The sequence below is a fragment of the Petaurus breviceps genome, unplaced genomic scaffold (genome assembly GCF_028583685.1).
Source record: "Petaurus breviceps papuanus isolate PSGF00001 unplaced genomic scaffold, PetGlider_PUasm1.0 227, whole genome shotgun sequence".
In the NCBI taxonomy this organism is placed as follows: Eukaryota; Metazoa; Chordata; class Mammalia; order Diprotodontia; family Petauridae; genus Petaurus; species Petaurus breviceps.
In genome coordinates this window covers 1,026,072-1,036,143 of record NW_027185896.1, presented here as the reverse complement: position 1 = coordinate 1,036,143, position 10,072 = coordinate 1,026,072, and the positions used below count along the sequence as shown (strand labels likewise).

At 33.7% G+C, this 10,072-nt stretch overlaps 1 long non-coding RNA gene across 1 annotated transcript in view; it reads right to left on the bottom strand.

Moving 5' to 3' along the window:
* The window catches only part of LOC138166973 (uncharacterized), a 200,884-nt gene extending 193,199 nt beyond the window's left edge, over positions 1-7,685 (bottom strand). Inside the window, exons 1-2 of the long non-coding RNA XR_011169789.1 lie at positions 7,589-7,685; positions 6,332-6,656 (exon numbers count right to left, since the gene is read on the bottom strand). This is a non-coding gene — a long non-coding RNA (uncharacterized lncRNA). The remainder of the gene's footprint in view (positions 1-6,331; positions 6,657-7,588) is intronic.
* Between the last annotated feature and the right edge of the window lie 2,387 nt (positions 7,686-10,072).

Below are 10,072 nucleotides of genomic sequence, written 5' to 3'. Positions count from 1 at the left end.
AAAAAGAAAAAAAAAAAAAAAAAAAAAAAAAAAGATTAAAATTCATGGTGATAAATCTTCCAGATTCCAAACACAGCACTCTATCCACTGTACCTCCCAATTGCCCCCAAAAATCATATATCTCTCCAAAGAAAATGACAAAGGGAAAAAAAAAAACTTGAGCACCATGATGTACCAAAAAACATAAGAAAATTGTCCAGAACTGAATACAATGAACAAAGCAATGATCACTATGATTGTTATAATATTGTCACCAGAAAAAAATTGGTCCAAGCTATAAGGTTTAAAATGGTTACATTTAATAATTTCAGTAGCAGCAAAATTTTCAAGCAGCTAGAGACTTTCAAAAGAAGAAAATCCAATTCAAATAGCAAAAGATTGTTGTATATTCACAAGAAATCATAGCAGAGGATGTGAACGAGTATTCAAAAAAGAAATTACTTATGATGTAACCCCAAATAACATATCCTGAAAACTTGAGCTATTTAATCATTCATTAAAAAATTAATTTAAAAAGGAGAGGATTTTAGTATTCCTTTGGAGAAAAGGGGACACCAAAATGAAGAAATTATTTGATTTTTAAATGTCGCAAACAATAGAAATGTAAAAAGGACAATATAATCCAAGAAAAGCCTAAATAATAAAACCTGTTCTCTCATGTGTACATTTGTTGGTCCTTATTTTAAAAAGCAAGAGATTGATCTCTAGATTTACAAAAAGAAGATCTACAAAGGGAAAACTGAATTAAGTACTTAAATATTTAAAGAGACCTTAAAAAATCAGGAGTAGGGAAAGCAGCAGAAAAAATTAATTGTAATCTATTTTATTTGTTTTTTAAAATCCTAGTTTTATTTATAAATTCAATGTTTTTAATTTTTAAAATCAAAGAAAATTATTAGAAAATATTAAATATTAGAATATAAATATGAAATATTAGAAAGTATGAAAAACTGACAACTTAGATGAAAATGGTTAAGTATTTACAAAAATATAAAATGTCTAGATTGACAGAACTAGAAATAAAACATTTAAGTGGATAATCTCAGGAAAAGAAATTGAACAAGGCATAAAGGAAATTATAAAGAAGAAAATCCAAAATCTCTGGGCAGCTAAGGTGGCACCATGAATAGAGCACAGGCCCTGGAGTCTGGAGAACCTGAGTTCAAATCCAGCCTCAGACACAACACAAAAAAACTAGCCCTGTGACCTTGGGCAAGTCACTTTAACCCCAATTGCCCTCCCAAAAAGAAAAAAAAAAGGAAAATCTAGGATCAGATGTATTTATAAGCCAATTCTCTCAAATATTCAAAAATGATTAATTTTAATATTATAAAAAAAACCTGTTTGCAAAAGAAAGGATCCAGCTGAGTTCTCATTGGTGAAAGTATTTGCTAGATACCTAAATCAGAGAAAATCAAAACAGAAAAAGAAAACTAATATCCCTGTGGAACCTTGTCACAAACATTTTAGATAAAATTGAGCAATGATAATAACATTTTTCTGAAGGAACAAAAGAATCCTAGAGAAACAAGTGGGGAAAAGTGAGAAGGGAGGAAGTTTAACAGTATTTAATCTCAAGCACTACAAAGTAGCAATCATGGAAATGATTTAGTAGAATTCTTTCAGCAGACTACATTAACTACACAACATACAGAAGACATGAACCTACTAATACAGTGTTCAATAAACCCAAATACTCCAGCTTTAGATCCAAATGGAAAGAAAACTGGCAGAAATTAGGCTTATAACAATATCTCACAAAATATATCAAGATAAATTACAAATGGAGATATATAACCTAAAGCTAGGTTTTTGTTTTTAAGCAATTGGGGTTAAGTAACTTGCCCAAGGTTACACAGCCAGTTCTGTTTTGTGTGGGTGTTAAGTATCTGAGGCCAGAACTGATCCTGGGTTCTCCCAACTCCAGGGTCGGTGCTCTTACTCACTGCACCACCTAGCCACCCCTTAAAGCAAGTTTTATTATAAATTAGAAGAGTATATAAGAAATCATCTAAGGATAGGAAACTAGTTCATGACCAAATGAGCACAGAACATTAAAATAGACACTTTCATTTTTTATCATTTTTAGCAATATAATAACTTTGATATAGAACATTAGAGTAGCCTCAATTTGTATTTATCTAATTGTTAGCTATTTGGAGTGTTTTTTCATATATCTCTTGATAGCTCAGATTTTTTTCTTTTGAAAACTGCTTATTCATAGTCTTTGATTATTTGCCTTTTTTTCTCATTTCCCACTTTTCAGTATTACTACCTTGGTTGAATAGGTCAAATTGTTGCTGTCAATGATTCTTTGCCTTTACTCTTGTTCATTCATTTATTTGTTGATCTAACAGGTTGACAGATAATAGGATTCATAAACATAAGTAACAAGATATTTCTTTCCCAATGAGATAGAGTCACATTCTTTTTATTGTGATATTATTCTATCCTCACTATGTCCCTTATCTTTCAAACTGTGAATTCAAGAAATCATGAAGTGATATTTCTGTGTATTCCATAAGCCTTTAATCTCATTCATGTCAATTTTTTTAAATACTGAAAATCAACAGAGTTTAGCTATGGAAGTACCCAAAATTCACATAGAACTCACAGAGCATTAACTATATATTTGTTTTATTTAGAAGGTCTTACCCACATTCTTTGCAGTATCTACCTACCTCTTCATTCTGTGGAAGAGGTGATGTCACATAAGCAACAAATGCCTCCTTGGTAGTCTCTTCATATTGTTCTCTATGAGCACAAAAATGTGAGATGACCAAGTGACCCATTTTAAGTAATTTTTGGTTGTATGGGATTTAACCAGCTCTTCTAGCTCCTTTATTTACCCCTCCAAGAAGAGGCTACTACATTTCCATTTAGCTAAAACTTTCTTAAATCTTCTGATTTCATTTATATGGAAAGTATCGATATTAAATGGCTCAGTCATGAAATATCAACTCATTAGTCATCCAATAAGGATGTCCCATTTAGAATACTATTTATATACAATATAAAATCAGTGATTCTTGCACCCTCTGTTTCTCCTACCTCCCTTTGATTGATTTAAAATAAACATTCAATCACCATATGTCATTACAGGAACAGAAGGGATCAACCCAGGACTGAATGCTATTTGAATAGCAAAGTGATAACCACATAATAGGGGCTCAATATATACTTGCTGAATGGAATTATTGATAATCTCCTTTAATAACATTTTCCAGACGTCCCTTTTTAATCCTGACAGAGACCATAGCCCAGAATCAAATGATGATGAGATCTAGTGGCATTGCTTTTTATTTAGATTGGTGATGATAACAGATGTTTTCCAGATGGAGTTGTTGAGTTTTTAGCAGTAGTCACCTAGAAGAAATTGTTCCCAGTCTTTCTCCTTAGGCTTGACTAGGACCTTTGTTCAGAGACCATTACTACCTAGCCTAGATTTTGAAACCATCCCATAAACAACTGCCAGGGGTCTATAGCTAATACCTTGAGGACCACTCATCTAAGTCCACATTTAAGAAATCCTAAGCAGGGGCAGCCAGGTAACACAGCAAGTAAGAGCACTGGCCCCAGTGTTGCGTAGACCTGGATCAAATCCAGGCTCAGATACTTAGCACCACACCCAGAAATAGATCGTGTAACCTTGAGCAAGTTACTTAACTCCGATTGCTTTAAAAAAAAAAAAAAGAAATCCTAAGCAATTGAATACACTTCATTGATAGGTATTCAGATTGCTGGCCCAGAATTCTAGCAAATGAGATGAGCAATAAAACTCTCATACTGGCAACATATCAAACATTGAACAAATGCTTGTTGAACTAGATTCACTGAGAGCATGTAGTTTAGTAGAGTGTTGAACCTAAAGTCAGGAAGAAATGGATTCAAATTCTCCTTCAGGTCCTTGGTGGCTGTAGCACTGTGGAAACTCACCTAATCTCTTCATTCCTCTTTATCTGTAAAATGAGAATTCAAGGACCTCAAAAGTTCCTTTCAACTTAAAATCTATGATTCTATGGCTCAAATTGAATAGCCTAGGAAGTCAATACAAATGGAAGTTTATTGTTTGGGAGGTGAGAGACAGAAGGGAAGGGAAATGTTTGTGATTCCCTGTCCATAGTATATAATCTTCACTTGACACAAACAAATAATATGCCAGCCTTGCCTTTGCCACATCTTTTCTTAAAATTGTAATTTGTAGTTTGGATCTTCAAAAACACCTTTCTTTTCATGTCTACTCTTTGCTTATACTCAATTCAATTATCTAATTTAGAGATGGAAGCCCCCATTTTATTTTTACTCTAAAACCACTTATATAGTGTTATGAATCTCTACATATGCCAATTAAGTCAATATAGTATTTGTGTACTAAGATTTTACTAGAAATTATTTTTAATATTAAAAATAAAACATGTTCACTCATGAGGCAAATATAATCATTGTTGTTTAGAAGTCAATTGGTTAAAATCTGCTTAAAACGAAGCCAAGTTTATGGATTCCATCCCACTAGCTAATAGGCAGTTAACTTCACACAGAAAAGAATTCTAGTCCATTGGCTGTACATCTAGTCACTTGGTGAATGCGTGCTGTTTGTTGATCAATGAGAGACATGGGACAAAAGGGAAAGAAATTCAAGAATGTGAATGATTCATTAATATCCATTACACCTACAAAAAACAACTATTGAATCAAATGATATAGTTATGTAAATCTCTTTGTAAATTTGAACGCCCTAAATGAATATCAATCAGTAGTAATAGTAACAATAACCACAGGGAGGAGGAAGAGTTAGCTATTGATCATTCAAAAGGCATAACCAGTGATAGTGGCCAATAATGTCATCCTTATTTACATGAAAGATATGTAACATAGATAAGTATTTATATCTATCTATATACCTCTCTCTTCATATATATGTATATATGTGTATGTATACATGCACATATTTATTTATTTATATGGAGCTGATTGAAATTCATAAAAACAAGAGACATTCCCTAACAGATAAATGGTCAAAGGATATAAACAGGTCGTTCTGAAAGGGAGAAATCCAATGTAACAAGAAACATATGGAAAAAATGGTCCTAATCACTCACAATTATAAAATGCAAATTAAAACATTTTTTATTCTATTTCTTTTCCATATGCTTGCTAAAGATGACCTACAGAAAAAAAATTAAAAAGGAAATAACAAATGTTGAATGGGGCTACAGGAAAAGACACAATGATGTGCTGGTGGTAGAGCTGCAAATTGGTCTAGCCATTCGGGAAAAAAAGTTGAACATCTTCCCCCAAATTTTGTGTACTATACTATACTACACTTTGCATAGTTGTTGAATTAATCATGCCACTTATTAGAATAGCCCAAAAATGATTTTTAAAAAAGAAGAAATGACCAACAATATAGTAAGTCTTGGTGGTGGAGGGAAAAAAACCTCTATAAATTAAGGGAGTATTCATCAACTGAAAAATTGGCTCTACAAATTACGATATATAAAGGAATATTATTGCATCACAAGATATGATCAAAGGAACAGTTTCAGAGAAACCTGGTAAGATTTTGTAAGACCTGTTACAGAGTGAAGCAAGGAGATTAGAAGAACAATTTATACAAGAACAGTAACAACAGAAAGACAAGCAATTTTGAAAAACTATAGAACCCTGAACATCACAATACTTAACCCCAACTGCTTAAAAAAAAAAAAAGAATTTGGTACTTATTTATTCATACAGATAGTAGTAGCTATTTGAGGCAGGATTTGAAATCAGGTCTTTCTGACTCCAAGTCTAGTTCTACTAACATTCTCTTAAAGAGTAGTAGTGATGCTGGGCGTCCTTGTTTTACCACTATCCTTTTTAGAAATTCTTTTAGTTTATTTCTCTTACATTGAATTCTGGTTCTTGGTTTTACAGAGGTGTTTATTATATGAAAGGGAGATCTATTCATTTTTTTATCAATATATTTTTGCAATTAAATCAATGTACAAGTATTTAAGTTCACCTTCTGAAGGTTCACTGAAAGTATCATTTGTACAACTCCATTAATTAATAATGATAATAACAACAATGTTTATGCAGTACTTAATATGTGCCAGCCTAGAGTACCTGAAATTCCAAGGTTGTCTCCCATCCAAGTACTAACCAGGTGTGACCCTGCTTAGTTTCCAAGATCAGATGAGAGAGGGTACATTTAGGTTGGCATGGTCATAGATATGCCAAAGGACATATAGAGTATTCATGGAGAACTACCTCCTCTGGAGTGAGGGTTTGCCAAGTCCTTTTCAGGGCTGCTCATTCATCTTTGGTGTCAACCAATAACCCAACTCACCTGTGGCTCCAAGGAACTGTAGCATGCATAGTGGCCATACCCGAGTAAAAACCATCTTGACAGGCTAAACTAGATTGATGGTAATCAATAAGGCTCAAAATCAATCATGAGTTAGGGCTATGTCTATCCCAAGCATGTGAAGACTTGCCCCAGTGGAATGGGTAGATGAGAACAATTTGCTCCAATGGCCATGAAGGAGGCTTGAAGCAAATGCTGTGGAATGCTTAGAGCTTGGTCAGATATTGAAGATGCCAAGATCATCTGTTGCACCCCAGACCATCACCAGTTGTCCTGATTTCTGTTTTGTCACTGGGCTTTGATGACTCTGGAAGAGAGAACAAAGCTGACAACTTTGCACAACTCTGTCTCACTTAAATCAAATTCATGCACAAGGCAAGGTATTAGCTATCATTCACTATTTTACCCAACCATCATGAAATTCTTGGTCTTCTTTGAAAATGAAGAATGAAAACAACACCTAACTGCCTAGAGCATCCAAAGAATTACCAGGATGGTGAAGGATCTCATGGTCATGCTATATGCTGGCAAATTAATAGAACTGAGAATGTTTAGACATATAGAAGACTAAGGAAAGATATGAATAGCTGTCTTAAAGCATTTGGAGGACTGTTATGTAGAATTATACTGCTTTAGTCCTAAAAGGTAAAACTAGTGGGAATGAGTAGAAATTGCAGAGAAGAAGATATAGATTTGATGGCAAGGCAAGACTTTATAATTATTAGAATCATCCAAAAGTGAAATGGTCAATTTTGAGTGGTAGTAGATTTTTCCCTTGCAGAAAGTCTTCCATCAAAAGTTAGAAGACCAACTAAAGAAATACTGTATGAGGCATTTTTAGTCAATTACTGTTTGTAATCACTAACCACTGAGATCCCATCCAATCTGAGATTCTGTGATAGTCACATGGAATTGTTTATTGTGATAATATGGGCTATCAACATATGGTTGTTGTTTTTTTGTGGGGGTATAGTGCTAGTGCAATGTTTACAGTGCCCACAGTCACAAGAATGACCATGATTATAAATATCACATGACATTTGATTATAAAATATAACAAACTCTCCACATAGAGGACAGAACCAAAGCATATATTTAGACACCAGAAAACCATATCCCAAAACCAGTAAGCCATTTCCATTATAATAGTAAAGAAATTAACAAGCCATAACAACAGAGAGCCATGCCATCCTTCAGCCTTCCCACAAACCAATACAAGATCAATATTTGCTCACAAACCTCTCTTTCTCCTTGCCTGAGCTCCTCTCTCTCCCATCGTCTTGCTAGCTCAGACTCCCAGCCTCCTGTGACTCTGCTCTACCCTTCAGCAAACTCCTCCCACCACAGGCTCCATGTGATTACATTCAGCTTATTAGGGAGGCAGAGTTTACTTTCAAAGCAGGAGATCTTCAAATTCCCATTCCCATTACAGGGGAGCTAGACTTTCATGAGTTAGACTGTCTCTTGTAGAGACATTCCTCTCCTCAAGTTTGCCATTTATACCCTGACATTTTCCTTTCCATATCTCAAATCAAGTCAAGTCAGAAAGCATTATGTCTTCATTATGTTATGGATATTGTGCTAAGTGGTGGGAAAACAAAGGAAGGAAGGATATATGGAAGGAAAGAAGGAAGGATGGATGGATGGGAGGAAAGAAGGAAGGAAAGAAGAAAGGAGGGAAGGAAAGAAGAAGAAAGGAGGGAAGGAAAGAAGAAGAAAGGAGGGAAGGAAAGAAGGAAGGAAGGAAGGGAGGGAGGGAGGGAAGGAAAAATGAATGAACGAATGAGCAAATGAATGGAGGAATGAAGGAAGAGAAAGTACGTGCTCTTGAGGAGCTTGACATATAATGGGAGGAAATAACAATCAAAAGGAACCTGAAAAGCAGGACTGGAAGTGGAGGGAAGGTACCACATACAAGACTATGATGGAAAAGTCCAGAGGAGTTCAGCCCTGAGTAGTAGAGCTAGATGAGAATTATATATCAAAAGCTCTCTACCTTTCATGGACTGACAGATAAGAAAACTTCACATTTCAAATATAGAACTCAAAATATAATTTAGAGCTCAACTAATATATTTTACTGGAACTAAAACATTATTACAAACAACCTATTCTTCACAATCACTTGTATGTAAAATTGATCAATAAAAACTTAATATCAACATTTTAAATAAATGTCACCATGACAATTATTCAAAATCTCCAAGCAAAAGTAAATCATAAGTTTTAAGATATAGAAATTGGCCAGAATAAGTCAAAATAATGTAGGAACAAGAGAAGGACTATGTTATCACCCTTTCTGCTAGAAGCAGGTAAGTAGCACAGTGTATAGAACAATGGCACTAGAGTAAGGAAAACCTGAATTCAAATCCAGCCTCAGGTACTTACTAGCTGGGTTACCATTAGCAAGTCACTTAGTCTCTGTCTGTCATGGTTTCCTCATCTGTGAAACGGGGTTAATAAGGGTATCTACCTCTTAATGTTGTTGGAAGGATCAAATGAGATAATAATTGCAAAGTGCTTAGCACAGTGCCTGGAATATAGTAAGTATTACACAAATACTATTATTAATTATTATTATTATTACCATTATCATTACTACTACTACTAGTAGTACTACTACTATTACTAATACTACCACTACTAGAGTTGTACCAATGATTTTTTAGTTAGCACTCAGAAGATGAACTTAAACACTTGGACATTTATTCCATTATAAAAAGCTATCAGTTGAGAAGTATGAATAGACTTTCATAAGCATTATATGTATAAAACCTAAACTTAGCATTCAATATAATATAAATAAATTAAAAACCTTTCTGAAATGGTAAAAGGAAAAATAAAGATATCTGTTATCACCATTATTCTTTGATAGAGTGTTAAAAATAATAATTATAGCAATGAGAAGGAGAAAAGAAGTTGAGGAAATACAGTTAGGCAAGGAGTCAATAAAATTATAGTGTTTTTTTAAATGATATAATGGTTTACTTAGAGAAACAACTAGAGCATTCATTAAAACAGTAACTTCAGCAAAATTGACTTTAAAAATAACCCCCATAAATTATCAGCATCTCTGTATATCAACAAAACCCCACAGGAAGCGATAAAAAAGACAAATTCCATTTTAAATAACTAAAGAAAGCATTAAATAATTGGGAGTCTACTGGCCAAGACACACACAGGAACAACTACAAAATACTCTTCATGCAAATAAAGATAAATCTAAATCATTGGAGAAATATCAATTGATAATGGGTAGACTGAGCCAATATAATTAAAAAATAATATTGCCTAAAGTAAATTACTTATTCATTGTCATACTAGTCAAACTACCAACAACTTACTTTATTAAGCTAGAAAAATAATAAAATTTATCTAGAAGAACAAAAGGTCAAGAATTTCAAGGGGAATTATAAAAAAGTAGCAAGAAAGAGAGCCTGGAAGTACCAGATCATTCCAACAATATTTTACTGATCAAAAAATACAGAGGTTGTTGAGCAGTGAAAAAAAAAGCAGATAAGCAACATACAGAAATAAGTGAGCACAGTAGCCTAGTGTTTGATAAACCCAATTGTTCAAGTAAAATTCTCTATTCAACAAAAATAGTTGAGAAAACTGAAAACAGTAGAAACTAGGTGTAGGCCAACATTCCATACCATATATCATGGTAACCTCCAAGTAGGTATCTGACTTAGACACAAAATAAACAAATTAGAAGAGAAA